Source organism: Pinus tabuliformis, chromosome 1_1, assembly GCF_031772625.1.
Source record: "Pinus tabuliformis cultivar Carrire ecotype Pingquan chromosome 1_1, CPIR1, whole genome shotgun sequence".
Classification (NCBI taxonomy): domain Eukaryota; kingdom Viridiplantae; phylum Streptophyta; class Pinopsida; order Pinales; family Pinaceae; genus Pinus; species Pinus tabuliformis.
Window position 1 is genome coordinate 364,702,696 of NC_142297.1, and position 18,841 is coordinate 364,721,536.

General features: G+C 39.2%; 1 pseudogene; it reads right to left on the minus strand.

Moving 5' to 3' along the window:
• LOC149213115 (polygalacturonate 4-alpha-galacturonosyltransferase-like) overlaps window positions 1–18,841 on the minus strand; it is a 103,466-nt pseudogene that overhangs the window by 50,642 nt on the left and 33,983 nt on the right.

The window sequence follows — 18,841 nt, forward strand, 5'->3', positions numbered from 1 at the left end:
CAAAAGTGATACAATGAATCTGGTTCTTCCGTAATTGAATGAAACTATGAAATTACAAATATGTAATGTAGGAATTGTTGTGGGGAAAAATGCCTATGCAGGACGATCCTATCCACCTAAGGTGTGACAGTGCCTTAGCAACAGACAGAGACAGCTATTCTAGTATTCTTCCTTTATGAATTAAGAATGAAGAGAGATGGATGGACTAACCGGTGTCTTCCGTTTGTCCCTCGATCCAGTTCCTCTTCTCTTTGAGAGTTCCCAGCTACTTGCCTTCTTGCTCGCCCAGCTTCAACAGGTTCCTGCAAGATCACAAGAAGGGAATACTAGACAAAGACATAGATTCATATTCATAACTAGTTTAGGATTAGAAATAAACCAAATATACTAATGCAATCATAAATCAAAGACACATCAGCATATAGGAGAAACCAAGATAGCTTTATTGATGAATAACAAGGTTGAGGAGGAGATACAACCAACAAAGTTCCAATCCAGCATCTACCTCCCAGCAAATGAAATTCCTATCTTCACCTCCCTTCAAAGCATTAAGCACCCAATGATTCTAATCTCAAACCAACAACAATTCTTTGCAATAACAAAATTCCAGCCTCTAGATCTCATGGAGGAGAGATCTATATATAGATGTTTGGAGAGAGGACGAGTCAGCTTGAGATCTGACTAGTGTCCTCTCTCTCTGTCAGTTCTTGCTTCCACTTGGAGACTAAGTGCCTCTTACTCATCATCTAGTCGAACTCAGCAAGGCAAGTGTCATGGAGGAAGATTCTGGAAGCTTCCACAGTCTTTACACCTCGCACAAAGGACCCTGCCATTTGTCATTTCCCGCTCAACGCACCCTGGTAGTGCTTCCACCTACGTTGCAATGCAACTAGCTAGTGTAACCTCTGCATTTCAACGCAGGCAGCTAGTGGAGCTTCTGAATTGATCCTGAATTGACTTGTTTTTGAGCAGTTTCTGGTGGAGAACTTCTGTGAATTGCTGTGGTTTGTTGGCCTTGTTCCTCTAGGGGTAGGAACAACATGTTCAGGGACTTTGGATCCCTTGGATTATGGACATTTCATGCTTATAGCTGTAAGTCACAAAAATGTCTATAACAGTTGCCCCCTAAAGTATGAGGCCGTTTATCGGGTGAAATGCTTTATTAGGAGGATCCGAAGTTCTTTCAATGCTGGGAGGAGACCTGTATTACAATACAATACAATACATTATTTTCATACTTTTTTCATGATCTAGTTGAGGCTGGCATTCCCATGCTCAGCTTTATAAATTCATTTTCATGTACATATAACAGACAATCGTCTGATGATAGGCTGATGATTCTGATAGAGCCATCATCCTTTTGGTAGGATGATTATCTGTGCTCTAAAGCTGTACATTTCCATGTCTTTATTTTCTGAATATATATCGCAGCTCGGATGGATGAAACTAGATCCGGGGTCTTCAATCTCGTCCGATCTTCACTCTAAGTACAAGTCGATCCATGTGAGAATTGCTCTGAAGTCGAACATGGAAAGACATAGCTTGATTACCAGTCAATGATGTAAACCGTTAACAAGCACGAGAGGAATCACCAATAATGATGATGAACCTCCAGGTACTGGAGTACAATTCACGTGGTGTGAATAGAGGACATGGCGTCGAACACCACGATAAATCTTTCGGTCGAAGGTCATTGATGTATACCTATCGCCGGAAGTGAGAAACTTGCCATTGAGGCATGCAAGCTTCAAAGTACTGAAGGGGGTGTTCCTAGATCAACTTCTTGGATAATGAGCTGATGTCGAAAAGAAGCGATCCGTCAAAGGAGGGCCTTAATGAATCCCACATCGATGACACGGAACGGAGCTAATGATTTTGATGGAGGTGAAAACGATCTGGTGATATATGATTCAGGGTGGTGGTCATGAAAGAGTATAATGTATGGTAGTGGATGGGACACAGGTGACTTCTCTGAACGAATTCTCTTGAACATATGGCGACACTTATGCGATGGATCGGTAGCATTACCCCAAATATGGATGGTATGGTGAGACCATGGTGATGTGACCGATGAATGAAACAACCCAACCCGATTGTGGTACGGAGGAAAAGTGTCATGTTCAAGAGCGACTTGCTACCATCAAAGTTTCTTTGAGTTTCTCCCAATTTTTCCCCAGTCATTGCTAACCAGTACCTCTTTATTTTTGTCAAGCTTGAGGAGGATAACATATGCTTGTTCTATAATTTTCCCTTCGGGCAAACCCATCGCTATGTTTTAACGAGCCTAGCGATAGTGAAACTCGTTCTCGTCTAAAGACAAGTTTGTCGCTATTTCATGCATTTAACGAGTCTAACGACAAGGATAACTCGGTCCTTTTCATTTTTAGAGAGTCTAAAAAGGTACATAAAGTTAACTCCAAAAGTCCTTTTTCGTCATCTAATCCCTTAAGTCCGAAAAAGTATAAAACAATACAGAAGGGATGAATTTTCGATCTCTTTAACAAGCCGAATAAAACAAGCGCTCGATCTTTTTGTGCAATAATCCCTCAGGTCCAAAAAGATTAAAATCTAGAGGAGGGATAGCTCTTCCGGTCATTTTAACGAGCTGGAAGGCCAAAACTCGGCAATCTTTTCATATTTTACGAGTCATATGAAAAGAGCTTAAAGAAGACTCGTCTTTTGAGGAACGAGTGATAAAATGGGTAGCAGCTGATTCCAGGGAAGGATTGGAATTTCCAAATAACGGCAGTGTCACAAGGATGGCTAGTGAAATCACTCTTTGCAGCTGTTCCTCAAAATGGGTAAACAATCATATGGAGGTGAATGATCGGCCAATGGAAAAGTGGAGGTGATGGGCAAACATGACCAAGGCTTTAATGGCTGACGTCGCTACATTCACGGTGGTTATTTACCAGAATAGTTCATTTTTTAACGAGCTTGAACGCGGGTGGAAACATTTGCTCAATCTTATGTTTATTTTTTTTAACGAGCATGAACTATGTGCTAAAACTGCTCGGATCTTGCGTTTATTTTTTAACGAGCATGAACTGTGTGCTAAAACTGCTCGATGATGGTCTTGTTTTTTATTTTTACCATAAATAGCTTTGTTCTTTCAACAGATAGTACTGTATCTCTGACTGCTTCATCAAATGAGTTAGAAATAAATAATATTTTCTTTCTGTATCATTTAAGTTTTTACTTAAATAATATATAGGATGTTCAATTCCATCGACTTCTTGAACTAAAACCATCGCAATGGTCATATCTGCTGCAGCCAGATACAGGTTAAAGTCTCTTTGATAGTCCGGGGCATACATTAATGATGCTTTTACTAGAGAATCTTTCAGAGCGTCAAAGGAAGCTTGTGCCACCTGATCCCAGACAAAAGGTACATCCTTTTTCAAAAAGACGAGTATAACCTTTAGCAAGTTCTGCGTAATTTGGAATGAACCTCCTCAGAAAGTTTGCTTTCCCTTGGAGTTTCTGAATCTGAAGCAAATTTGAAGGTGGAGGCAAATTTATGATTTCCTGAACCTTACAGGAGTCGAGACGAATCCCATCCTTGGAGACTACAAAGCCAAGGAAACGACCAGAACTGACGCAAAATACACATTTGTGTGGATTGATTCGTATCTTGTAGTGTCGGCAACGTAGAAATATCGCTCTTAAATGCTGTGGATGATCAATCCGATTTCGCGAGTGAGCCGGAAGGTTGTTGAGGTATGGTTGAACGATGTTCTTGATGTCATGGAAGGCATAATGCATTGCCCTCTGAAACGTCGCCCCAGTGTTCTTTAAACCAAAGGGTAATTTTCGATATGCGAATGTGCCCCACGGACAAATAAATGCAGTCTTTGACTGGTCCTGTGGGCGGATATTTATTTGATTATACCCGGAGAATCCATCCATAAATGAAAATATCTCACATCCGGCGCATTCATCAATTATCTGGTCGATGAAGGGTGTAGGGTAGTTGTCTTTTGGACAAGCTTGATTTACATCCCTATAATCGACGCACACTCTAATTGTTCCTTGTTTTTTCATAACAGGGACAATATTCGATACCCAATCGGTTAGAGGAACCGGGTAGATGAAACCAGCATGGAGAAGTTTTTCAACTTCTGCCTTAATGGCAGCGGCTTTCTTGGGGTGCACCTGCCGAAGCCGTTGTCTTACTGGTTTGACATCAGGATACATCTTAATTTCATGTTCAACAATACTCGAGTCAATACCTGGCATTTCATCATATGACCAAGCAAAGACATCTCTAAATTCACGAAAAAGAGCGTTATATATTTCCAGTTCTGAAGGAGAACAACATTTTCCAACATAAATATTCTCTACAACATCTGTTTTGGTCGAGATATTTATGGCTATAGTCTCTTCAATATTGGATAGGTTTTGCTCGGAATCCACCGTATTTACAGTATTTGATAGGAATTCAAAGACTGAAGGATGATAAAGGTCATCTTGAGTATCTTCTTCACAATCCGGAAGAAAGGAACAATGGTGGCTATTATTCCATGGTGCCCCCTCAATCAACATTGATTGTATGATTCCTTCGTCGGTTCCACGCACTCGCGACCAAGGATCCATTGGGGTACCATATTCTCTAGACCTATATACCCAAACGCACGATGAGCGTTGATTTGGGTTCGCCTCCCAAGCTAGGAACATTGATTGCTACAATATTTCCGTTGGGCTTGGGGGAAAAACCATTGCATGATCCATGTCAATATTGTCTTCTGAAATCTTTTGTGCGGAAGATATCATGTTGCAGGCTCCTACCAACGCTACTTCTCCTATATAGATTGGGGGTGGAAGCGCGAAAGTTCCCATTAATGTGGGGTCTTTCAATAGGCCTACTCCGATATTTTGAAGCGAATGGTTGCTCCCATGGATCATTGGAATGCTTCCCGTAACTTGAGAACCGTTAGGGAGGAAGTTCTGCTGGTCGACGATTGTAATCCCTCCTTGGAAAGGGAATGCAATCTTTCTAAAATAGGTCGACACGACAGCTGCCATGGCATAGATCCATGGTCTTCCTAGTAGGATGTTGTAGTCAAGGTTCCCATCAATGACTTCGACATCTATTTCTACTGTTTTCCCTCCTAGTTCAACTTTCAAGTTATTCAGGATACCATATGGGGTATACGATCGTCCATCAAATTCTTTTAATGTTGTTGAAGATCGCGACAAGGTTGGAGATCCTAATGTTTTCCAGCAACTCATCGACATAATACATGTGGATGCCCCCTCATCAATAATCGTTCGATGAACGGTTTTGTTGAGGGCTTTCACTTGAATAAGGAAAGCTAGTTGAGCTGGTAACTGAGGATCGTATCCTTTATGATCGAAGGATACAAGATTGGAATCCCTTGGGTCAACCCCACCAATAGCCGATAACAAAGCCTGCCTTTGGGATGGGCAATTTTGTAGTACTTCAAGAGTCGACATAGCGGATGGCGATTGGGCCAAATCTTCCACTATGTTATAATGCTGGGCAGCCCTAGCGCGATGATTAAATGTCGACTTGTGTACTACTCCCTTTGGCGGTTTTATTGTTAACTCAGGTATTACTGGTGGCGTTACAACTTTTGTCGAAGTTGTTGTCGAACTACTTGGTTGATCTTTATCCTTGTTGTCCAACAGCTGTGGATTCCCGTAATCTTTGTTCCTTGTTGAGATCAAAGCATCATTTTGCTGTTTTGAAATCGACAACATTAGCACTTGAGACGGGGAAGCATCTCCACTATCAACCAGATTTGTTCCTGGATTTGGAAACGGATCAGTTAACACTGCTGAGATTTTTGAACTCTTAAAGAATTTCTTCATCTCAGCTTTGTATGGACATTCCCTCGTCCAATGGTCCTCATCGCATATACTGCATGGATATTTCCTATTTCCAGGAGGGTTTGAAGAAGGTTCTTTAGGTGATGGCTCACCCTGTTTCTTCTTTTTCCCTTTGTTTTGTTTCTTCTTGCTTCCTGGTTGTTTGGTTTCTTTTCCCTTACCTATCGACACGGCATTTACTTCCGAAGCAAGAATTTCATCTTTTGCATTTTGATCTGAAACCTTACGGGCTTTCTTGGATGTAGCCTTTGTCGATTTCGCGTTTGTCGTGCCAATCACGCCATTGCCGACGTGAGAGTCATTGTTTGATTTAGGAGGAGGAGGAATTGAGAATTCCGGTCTAGGGGCGTCAGGTATTTTGTCGTAGAGCATGCCAGACTGAGTATAGACTAAGTCCAGATATTGCGTACGAGCTATAACTTGCTCTTCTGTTACGACGCCCCCCTTGGCCACATCTTCCGTGATAGCTGGAAGTAATGACTTGATAAACCATTCAGCTAATAGCTGATCGGGGACGTATGTTTTTACTATCCTATGACAATGCTGCCACTCATGTATATGATCAGATATGTGAGTGGCCATTGTCTGTTTGAAGTTGGTAAGGATTTTCGTCCCCGTTTCATACCTTATAGGTAATTGAAAATGGGTTAAAAAGGTAGTGGCTAAGGTGCCGAAGTTTTCGAACGAAGCTCTAGGTAATTCAATATACCATTTAGCCACTAGACCCGTTAACGTCCTCTGAAAGAGGCGAAGCCTTATCGAATCATCATTTAAGGTGTTTGACGAACACCATAGATGATATGTCATCACGTGATTCGATGGATCTTCACCCGGATTTCCATTAAATTTAGGAATATCTGATGGAAGTTTGTGTGGAATCGCTGGCCACCAAGGGGTGTAAGAAATTGGATCGTTCGTTAACCGGTGTAAATCAGGTAACTCTAGAGTTGCCACGAATGGTAACTGTTGGCTCAGGTTAGGTGAAGCATACCCAGGATATGATGGGATTGCCTGAGCAGTTGGTCTCTGCATAACAACATAATGCAGCTGATGCTGGTATGACTGGTAAGGTTGGTGGACAAGACCATTGTAAGATGGTTGATTTTAACCGTTTTGAATGTACGGTTGTCCACTATTTGCAAAGATCTGCTACTCGAAACCCTGGTATACTTGTTGGAATTGTGGTTGTTGGTATTGCACCAGCCATGGTTGGGAAGCCATGTGCTGTTGCGCTATACTAACCGTTGGACCAAGGTGTGGGGTAATTGTACCCATTTGGACCTGTGTCGCCCCACTAGTTGGCGATTGTGGTTGAGTCGCAGGGTCAATGGGTTGTTGCATTACAACCTGAGAAATTTGAGGTTGACATACAACAGGCAGCGTTTGAACCTACGACATCATCACAATAGCTGGTGTAGTTGGGATGTTCGACATAGGTACACATTGTTGCATTGAATACACAACCCTTGGTTGTTGAGGTAGCATAGGTACCCAGCCACTTGAATTAATTCTAGTGTAACCTGAACTTTGTTGTAAACTCCTGTATGGATAACCTCCTGGAGGGGGTAATGAAAGGGCATACTGCCCCCCATACGGTGGTGTTCCAGCACTGAAGGGGATTGTTTGCCCTTGAGGACCGGATTGCCCAAATTGACCTCCACACGGATCATTTTGTCGAGTTTCAACATAAGAGTTGCCGGGTATTATTTCAGAAGAACAAACGGGAACAGACCATACTGTCGTAATAGCCCCCGAATGGGCTCCTTCCAGCGGTTGAGAGCTAGTTGGGATAGATGGTATGCCGACGAACATTGTTGGAGTGACGGCAGGGAGTTCTGCTATCGCTGTGTCAGGTGCCACAGTCCTAGATGTTGACGGTTGTTCAGACATTTTTAGTCTATCCAAGAGATTACCTAGCGATTCTACAGGAACTTCCACTGGTGGTAGACTAACTTCTGAAGAAGGATATAGAGTGACCCCGACTGCAAAGTGAGTTGGAGTACCTGTTGGAGGGTCTTCTACAATTTCTTCAATCGTAATCAGACTAGGTGGAAGGGGAAGACCGTCAGGTCCGTAAAATATTTCTGGTGCCGAAGAAGGGGTTGAATCGACAACGAAAGATGTTTGAAGAGCAAGACTCTCCGGGCCGGTTACTGATGGAACTGGTTCGGTAACACAAGTGTTTACTCTTAAACTAGGATCAGTATCATTGTCCCTCTGCGGCTGTTGAACTTCTTCTGTAGAGGCAGGGATTCCAGAAATGTTTGGAGTAACCGGAACCTCCGATGTCGTCAGAACACTTGTTCTAACTTTAAGAGGAGATTTGGAACCGGTTAAACGAGTTCGCTTTGTCCGTACTGGTTTCGATTCCGGAGACAAAGATGGTTGACTCGTAAGCCTCCGCGAACGATGGGGTTTTAATTGACTTTCTTCCACGATTGCGGATTACTTGATCAACTAAAATAAAGGGGAAGTATGTTTCCGATTTGAATGAATTTTAGACGCTTTTAGACACAACTTGTTTTTTCAGTTTTAAAGAGTCGAGAAAAAACAAAAGATGACTCTAGTCGCCTTCGATGTTTTAACGAGCCCGAAGTGACAAATGCTCAGATGGATTTTTTTTGTTATAGAGTCTGAAAAAGGCCAAAAGGAACTTCTCTGGAGATCTAGGTAGAGTGTGTGCCAAACCAATCACAAAACTGCAGAATACGTTTTACGGTACGGCAGTCAATCTTCCCGAATGCTGTGTTCGGTGCATTGCGATCAGTAGCGCGGTCGACACGACTTCCTAAGGATAAAGGTTTTAAGCCTATAGGGGTCTCCCAATATATACGTGACGGTACGTGGGAGCACAATCCGTACTGGCACTTTTGGTCCCTCAGGAGGAATCACCCAACCATCAGCGAGGCCAACAGATACCAGGTTTTACGACGCTGGAACACGTCTCTAGCCTAGACCTCTATGTTGTGCGTTATGTTACAAAGCATTATTAAGTTCATTCAGTTTATTTTATGTTGATCTTTCTTAGAAGTTTGCCTTTTGAGGTTCACCACGAGATGTAGATACAACTTCCTAAATGCAATCTAAAAGATGATAAGCAAATTTTATCTCTTTTTCAACAATGAAAATCCTAGCTACAAAGGGAAAAGAAAGACACCATCTTTTCTCAAAGAGCAATCAGCACACTCTAAATGCACTTTTCCTAAATCAAGCATGCAAACTATCAAGATGCAAATGCACAATGCAAGTGTTTGTTTTCCGCTTTCTTAATATTGATGCCTAAAAAGAAAGCTTTTTGCACAACTTTGAATTTTCTTTTAAATGACAAATACAAACAAGTTTATTTTTTCGAAATCAAAAAGGGTAGAAGAGAATACAACACTTTACGATTTTTCGAAATGAACACTTGTTTCGACACTTAAAAGAGACAAACTCAAACCAAAAGCAAAGTAAATGTATAATCAACTGTAAACAGCCAATGAACTCTCTCCTAAGATCACAATCAACAGATCTGAATCAAGGGCTACAGGTCGACTATTTCACTCTTGCAAAGGAAAACTGTAAATGACGCCACAAACACATAAAAACACTCACAGTCTTTTTGTACAAAAGGAGGTGGAATTAAAGCAGAGGAAAGGGGTTATCAGACAGGTACCTATGCTGGTTACAGGCTGTAGAAATCAGAGATCAAAACAAGGCAAAACAGAGCAGAGAACCCCAGCTGCACAAGGCCTAAGCTGGATCAGCGCACTTGTATAACAGGGAAACTGAATTTCAACGCAGGTAGCCTTCCCGGGAACTGCGTTGAAATGCAGAGTCTCTTCACAGAGCCTGCGCTGAAGCAGAAACGAGAGTTCTTCTCTAGGTTTTGGGTCACGATTTGCTGATTAATCTACGGTTTCAGGCCAAATAAAAGCAACAAGCAACGTACAATCAAGGGGATGCTTTGAAGGATGGCTAAGATATATCACAAAGGATCATCAAATCATTTGTGAGTCCATTGTCTAGATCATAGACAAATCCAGTGATTGGATCAAAGCAGCAGTTGTCTACTTTGCATTTGATAATAGTAGATGCAGTTCGATTGCTGCTCTTGAGTCTATGAAACAAACAATGATAGAAACACAAATAAAATGAATAAACAGATCTCCCCAGCGGAGTCACCAATTTGTTGTGGGGAAAAATGCCTATGCAGGACGATCCTATCCACCTAAGGTGTGACAGTGCCTTAGCAACAAACAGAGACAGCTATTCTAGTATTCTTCCTTTATGAATTAAGAATGAAGAGAGATGGATGGACTAACCGGTGTCTTCCGTTTGTCCCTCGATCCGGTTCCTCTTCTCTTTGAGAGTTCCCAGCTAATTGCCTTCTCACTCGCCCAGCTTCAACAGGTTCCTGCAAGATCACAAGAAGGGAATACTACACAAAGACATAGATTCATATTCATAACTAGTTCAAGATTAGAAATAAACCAAATATACTAATGCAATCATACATCAAAGACACATCAGCATATAGGAGAAACCAAGATAGCTTTATTGATGAATAACAAGGTTCAGGAGGAGATACAACCAAGAGAGTTCCAATCCAGCATCTACCTCCCAGCAAATGAAATTCCTATCTTCACCTCCCTTCAAAGCATTAAGCACCCAATGATTCCAATCTCAAACCAACAACAATTCTTTGCAATAACAAAATTCCAGCCTCTAGATCTCATGGAGGAGAGATCTATATATAGATGTTTGGAGAGAGGATGAGTCAGCTTGAGATCTGACTAGTGTCCTCTCTCTCTCTATCAGTTCTTGCTTCCACTTGGAGACTAAGAGCCTCTTACTCATCATCTAGTCGAACTCAGCAAGGCAAGTGTCATGGAGGAAGATTCTGGAAGCTTCCACGGTCTTTACACCTCGCACAAAGGACCCTGCCATTTGTCATTTCCCGCTCAACGCACCCTGGTAGTGCTTCCACCTGCGTTGCAATGCAACTAGCCAGTGTAACCTCTGCATTTCAACGCAGGCAGCTAGTGGAGCTTCTGAATTGATCCTGAATTGACTTGTTTTTGAGCAGTTTCTAGTGGGGAACTTCTGTGAATTGCTGTGGTTTGTTGGCCTTGTTCCTCTAGGGGTAGGAACAACATGTTTAGGGACTTTGGATCCCTTGGATTATGGACATTTCATGCTTATAGCTGTAAGGAACAAAAATGTCTATAACAGGAATACTCTGATTGTCATCCAGAATCCAACTTAATCTCTATCCACTAATTCATCCAAGAAAGCTTTCAAGCAACTAATAAAAAGATGAATGTAAGAATAAGCCAACTGTCAACAACCATATAGGTAAGGCAGGTCTACCCTTCCCTAAGGGCAGCTGCCAAATAGAATTGCAAGCTTTTGCCATTAAGTCCAACAACCTTGTTAGATCCTTTGGGGGCAGTGACTAGGCTGAGAGTACCCCAGGTGACCAGGCCACTATGACCTTATCATAAACATGCAAACTGTAATTGAGACCAAAAGGGATTTAGGAGTGTGGCATACTATATTGAAAGAGCCTCAGGTCACCAGGTCATTATGAACCTAGTTGTAAATAGGCAGACTATAATTGATCAATAATTGTTGCATAAAATATTACATTTGTTGAACCCCAAGCTTTACTGACTCCCACCCAAAAAATAAATGGATATGGCAAAAAAACTGAAAAAACTAATTTGAGGATGTTCTAGTTTCAATTTTTCCTTCAAATAATTTTCCCGACACTATTGGAAAAACAATATATGTAAACCAATCAAAATTTCCATATCCAAAAGACTGAAAGAATATGAAGATGAAGAGTGGATTTACTGAAAAAACTGCTCTTTTCCTCAAACCCGCTCTCAAGGGTTGTAACAAATCATTCTCAAGCATCCCACGGACAAAGAAAAATTTAATCAATCCACAGATGCACCAATAAATCAAAAAAATAATACATAGAGAAAGGAATGGGCAAAATGTTTTAAAAAAAGATAAGAAAAAAACCAATTTAAAAATAAATAAATAAAATAAAATAACCCCAAAAAGCAGTTTTCAAAGTGCATGAGAACTTACCCTCTCAAGCTCATCCTAGATTTCCTACAGCTTTTCAATGGAGAGAACAAGATCACCATCTATGTGCTCTTCCTCTTCCCCTTTTGATCTCTTGGACTTGTCCATCCTGCCGAGTCCTTCTAACCCAAAAGTCCTAAAAATCCAATAGAGTCAAAGGCGCAGGTAGAGTGGTGGAGAGGGAATGGTCCTAGCATTCATTATTACCTCCAGAAATGTTGCATGCTCCATTTTGCCATCCTCAATGAATAAAACTTCCAAAGCTTAAAATTTAGATCCTATCATTCATTATTACGTCCAGAAATGTTGCACGCTCCATCCTGCCATTCTCAGTGAAGAGAACTTCAAATGAAATATCATCATTAAAATACTAAACAAGTTGTTGATTATTTTTTACTTCCACCTACAAAAGATCGTTTTCCAGTCCAGGAGATATGTTTTGAAATAGTACCATTGGTAGCAGTGTGTGTTCTGAGATACCAGGCTGCAATGGTGGCAACTAATTTACCTGTAACGAAACTTAGGAAAAGGACTCAAAATAGATGTGCATCTACATCCTATTAACCTAGCAATATTTATAGTAAATAGAACTAATATCTCAACTATTTTCACATTTTATGAACTGTACCTATAGAGGTCCAGCGGCTGCAAGACCAAAAGAGTTATTCTAAAGCTTCAAGCTGTAAAAAATTTAACCATCACACCATATAAGTTTCCCATTGATCTGAAGGCCTTGACATACTGATGATGCAAGCAATATAGCCAATGGAGGCCTGCACAAAGCATTAACCAAACATCACAAGTTGTTTTAATCAGGTTGATGCTTATCATAGTAAATACAATTCACATCTAACAACAATAAAGCCAATTTTTTCCATTTGTTATTTACAAAATGAAATGGAATTGACTATCTAATACCCACCCAGAGCCTACTGCTCACTAATCTCTAGGGACAAGTGCATTTCCTAAACCTATCAAATAACCAAGAATATCTAGGACAGGAGGTGGAGTTGCTGCTATGGGTACTTCTTTTGATTGAACATTGGGACCTTTGGCAGGTGAAAGATTTTTGTCTCAGTGGCTGATAATTCTTCATATGGAAGGTAACAGTTTACTTGCGGGTTTGGAGGTAACAAGGTACAAGGTACATATGGAAAGACATATGGAAGGTAACCTCTACAAGCATAAAAAGTGCTTAGAAGAATATATGTGTGCTCTGACTTCTCAGACACATCAAGGAAAGACTTAATTTCCAAAATACATTCTTTAATGATCTTTATACCTATTACTTACCACTTCAGATAGAAGTGTTGAGCGTGACAACTGCCAAAAAACCATATTATGATTAGACATATTGGAAGAAAACTCCTTGAACTAAGCATAAAATATAATACTTATACTAGAAAAACATATACAAATGCAAACACCTCAAATAGTGACAGACAAGCTTAAGCCTTTTCATTGAAATAACTTACCACTTCTCTGGTATCCATTTTAGAATCCAAACTAAATCCCAAAACTTAGAAGACTGGCCATTCTTGAACTTCTTTCCTTCTCATTCTCCAACTCAAAATGGTGAGCCCCATTCTTGTGATCATAGGGGATAATAGAAATGGCATCCAACAATCCAGATGATACCATCAGCTGCAAATCCTTCTATGCTGAGTATTTATTGTAGATTTTTTGGAGGATGTAGAGCTTGTACCATGCATAAGCATGATACAAATGACTTTCTAATATCTAAAATATCTTTGTTAACTTTGAATAGTAGATTTTCGTCATTTGAGGTTTAGGAATATTCTTGACCATACACAAGGCCATGAATATCTTCTATAGAGTGAAAAGATTCCTACATATCATATGCCATCCGTCATAAGAAATAGTATAAGGCAAAAATATATTAAAAATAAAAATAATTTAGCTCATAGATTCTATAGTAGGTTCATGAAATTTCATTCAACCCAAAGCTTCCTCTGCAATAGGGTATTCGCCAATAATTAATTCCTACAAGATCAAACTATATCAGCCTTCCCATCTAGATAAATATAGTCCCATATCTAATTCGATAGATAACATTTTAGATTTCTGGCCCCCATTCAATAGTGATACCTTCTTAAGGGTGTGCCAAAAATCTACTCAACATGACATTATAACTATTTACATCATGGGAAATATGGGTAAACTCCCAACCAAAGATAAATGGTTTCTCGAATATGATTTTTCTACACATTTCCCTCATCCCATTTCACAATGGCAGCCAACAATCCAAATGATGCCATCAGCTGCAAATCCTTCTATGCTAAGTATTTATTGTAGCTTTTCTGGAGGATATGGAGCTTGTACCATGCATAAGCATGATACAAATGACTTTCTAATATCCAAAATACCTTTGTTGACTTTGAATAGCAGATTGTCATCATTTGAGTTTTAGGAATCCTCTTGACCATGCACAAGGCCATGAATATCTTCTATAGAGTGAAAGGCTTCCTAAATATCATATACCATCCATCATAAGAAATAGTACAAGGAAAAAATATATTAAAAATAAAAAATTTAGCTCACATATTCTACAGTAGGTTCATGAAATTTCATTCAACCCAAAGCTTCCTCTGCAATAGGGTATTCTCCAATAATTAATTCTTACAAGCTCAAACTATATCAACCTTCCCATCTAGACAAATATAATCCTATATCTAATTCAATGGATAACATTTTAGATTTCTAGCCCCCATTCGATAATGGTACCTTCTTAAAGGTGTGCCAAAAATCTACTCAACATGACATTATAACTATTTACATCATGGGCAATATGGATAAACTCCCAACCAAAGATAAATGTTTTATGCCTTTTTCCCATAAGCATTTATTAGAATACCCCTTTTAGTCGAAAGAAGATCCTTTGGATAGTGGGATACAATCGTTAGTTCTTGTGAGGGCATCCAAAAATCACGCTTGGACAATTGACTACTAGCATCTTCACAAGAGTTTTTGCTCACTGTCTTGATACTTGTCTCAGGGGAGTTTTCCTTGAGGGTCTTTTGCCCAACACTTTGCCTTAAGGTAAAAGTGTGTATAAATTGTTGTATGTAATCTTGATCTTCCATATTCTCAATACAAGAAGATATAGATCCACAAGTTGAATATGCAATAAGTGCGAAATTAGACAGCTCAAACTATTCACACTTTGTGTTTTCATCAAAGTTGGCTGATGTTGCATGTTCTTCATCAGAATTTGTCCATATTTGTCCATACCGTTGTATTTTCTTTTTCTACAGTACAACTTTCATCCACACTACCCCTTGAATACGATTTCTCCTCATTCATTTCCTCAACCTTATCCTCATTATACATCATACCGCACAATCATCATTCTAGTACAGAACAACCTCTGGATATTATTGGTGAATAATTATAGTTAATGGGTTCTCATGTAACAATTCCAAATACCAATGGAACAACATATAATTTGAATCACTCAAGTAATGAATCTCAATTTAACAACATTATAATATAATTACATTCTACCATAAATACACATCAAGAATGCTTTGCCTTCTAAATTTCAGCACCCATGTATTCGATGGATTTATGGGAATGAAAGGAAATTGGAAAGCCAATGATCTACTACAATTATGTATGGCCTTGTCTAGTACCTATGGCCTCTTAGACATGTAAGATTGAGCTCAAACTCACCCCAACAAATGAAAATAATGCTCAGGGGAGAGTGAAATGACTCTAGTAAGTAGAAATCCACCCAAGAACGTTTAAGAACACTCCAGGTAAAGAGAGAGAAATCCTTAACAGTCATACAGAAACCAAATTAGCAACTCCTTGAGGAAATGCAACAGCTCCAGAACCGTGTCAGTTGATATCTAACTCAATAAGAAAGTGAATTATGAGTAACTCAGAGCTGATGCATTTCATAGAACATCAATCAATCAAGAGTTTTTGAATGATGATAATACAAATTCAATGGAGAGTTATTTATTTCAGCCATGAGCACAAAGACAGGGAGCACATATAATATAACTAAGGAGTAAGAATGATGATAACTCATACACCATAAGTTTATTATATCTTAGGAACATATATTAGAGGAGAGCCTAGCACATTGCCTTCATTTTCAAAAGAGAGATGTCCATGTGCAAATTAACCCTCACTCCATGTGAGACTATTGCAGCATAGCTGCTATGGGAAAATGAAGGAATTGGTCATGGCAGTTAAACACTGAATTGAGCTAGTTTCAATGTTGTCCAATTAGGGCTATTGCATCTTGTCACAGGCAAAGATTGTAGGACATTTCAACATTACAAAGGCAACAATCCAGGCATAGTCACTCTTTGTTTAGTTAAGTCAAAGCTCATGGAGAATGATATCCAGGTGTTTTAGCCTATATTCAACCTCTTTTGGGTAGCAACCAAGAAAGTGAAAAATCTCGAAGTCTGTATTCCAATAGGAGAAGAAAAATTGAGGATAAAAAGAAGTCTACAATACTTGAAGAAACCGAAGTCTGTGACTAAGCTGAATCTCAATCTAAAGATATCTATTTGCAGCAGGATCTGAATATATGTGGTAAAGAGTCAATGGTTTGCTGTAAAAGCTGAAGATCAGTAATAGAAGGCAAAGAGTCTATAATTCGAAGTCAACCTATTATAATAAGAGACTAAACTTGCAATAAGGACAAAAATTCAGAAGCTGCTTCTGACTTTAACTAGGAAAAGACTCAACTATTGACCTTGACTTAAAGAGGAGGGTTGACTTGGAGGGACTCTTTGATCTTGTGTGGGATATCTCATTTTGAATAAATTCTATAAGAGGAGGATTGTTGGGTTTTCCCCTATTGAGAGGTTTTGCCCTAGTTTGAAAGCCTAAATCTCTGTGTCTCATAGTTCTTTGTGTTCTTGGAAGAACAATTTGTGTAATTACTTGATGAAAGAGAAATATTAACTAATAAAGAAAAGAATACTTATATAGGAGTTTACTTCGAACTATGAAGGAATACAATAAGGACATAAAATTTGTAAATCTTAAACTTGGCTTGGCCACTGCAACTCCAAAAAACTGACTCATCAATCCATAAAATAGAAACCTTCTGTGGAACTCCAAAAACAAATGAATTAGAATGAATTATCAACCAAAATCAAGGGCCTTTACACTTTACATTTGAAAATATATTGCAGTATGAATATTGAGGTCACAACTATTCATTTATATTGCACTGTTGTAAGAAAGGATGATAATATTTTATATATTTTGTCTAGTAAGGCTTGCACTTCATCATTTCCAACTCTAACGAAGGTTTCATGTTCCCATTGTAATGAACAACAACTGCACTATCAATCTCTGAACAATCCACGCCAAGATTATATCCTAAACCCAGCACATGCCAAGACTTGTCCAAAGGATGGGTCAAGCGATAAAACGTTCAATCTAGGGGGTAGTGTTGCAAGCTTCCACAACACTCTATCCTCATTATGACATACAATAAAATAAAAACTTAGAAATTGAACAAAGAAAAAGCCATTAAGTTTCTACCGAATTACTTCAAATTTACTTCAAATACATTAAAGTAAGCATCATAGGAATTAACATAAATAAACCCACTACACACTTAATGTGTTCTGCCACTTGTGATATATTCTAGTTATATCTTTTCTCTCCCATTCTTTGAGATCAAATACATTCATCCCATATGCCCAACCACAAGCATTAGTATCAAAGTGCCTTGCTATGTGTGGATTGGAATAATTAAGGTATTTGTCAAACCGGAGAAAGCTTTCACCACAAGTTTCCACTGAACCATTAACCTTTCCATGAAGATCTGCTAAACACAAGGGCGTCAAATCTTTCTGCACCATAATATCATCATCCAAGAAAAATATCTTGCCCATTTTGGGATAAACTTATGGAAGATAGAAACGAAGATGATTTAGCATGGATAAATATTTTGGATTTATATATTTCAAATTGGAGGAAAGTGATGAGAGTGTAGTCAAGTGATCTGCCTTGAAATAATACTCTTTCGTAGCTGCGAATTCAAGTTGGCGAGGCACAAGGAAATAGGAGGAATTGAGCCATTTAAAATCATCAACATTTTCTACATGTATCATAGCTTTCCCTGGGGGATTAAGTAAAAACCACATTTTCATGGCCCCAAAATTTAACTTGTCTATGATGAGATGAAATACATGTTTCTCAGATTCCTGCAAACACATGTAAATCACCTACAATGAGATCCAAATATTAAATGTAAAATGTAGCAAAACTGTTGGAATTCCAAACTTTAGAGTAATTTAAATTAATAACACTTCACCTTAGCATTCATGACAGTTGAATTCACACCACATATGTAGCCAATACATTGTTAGAAAATAATACATATTTGGATCCTCCAACTTGACCCTTTTAGGAAATTATTGCTTTTCAAGAGGAAGAAAGTAATAATCTATGGTCAATCGCATGGACAGACAATCCAGGCCCTTGGGAACAGACTTTGTTGACACCTGAATTAAAAATTTTCTTTGCTTTTCCAAGGTCCTTACTTGCTCGTCTGCAGACTGAATCATGGCTTGCAACTTCTTTTTTACCGTCGCACAGCCATAAAATTGTTCTCTAGCCTTGGATAGGACATGACCCATAGCCTTGATCTTCTCAAGTGCACTGAAACATTCATATCAATTATCAGTCATGAAAAGAGAATGAAAAACAGAAAGATTGACACACAGACTACAACTTTAGAAGAAACAAAGGATATGAACACCAAATGCCAATGGAAGCACTTACTACTCTTGATTTAGAAGCAGCCAATGCGAAAATCCAGGGGGTAGTGTTCCAAGCTTCCACAACACTCTATCCTCATTCTAACATAAAATAAAAGAAAAACTTAGAAATCGAACAAAGAAAAACCCAT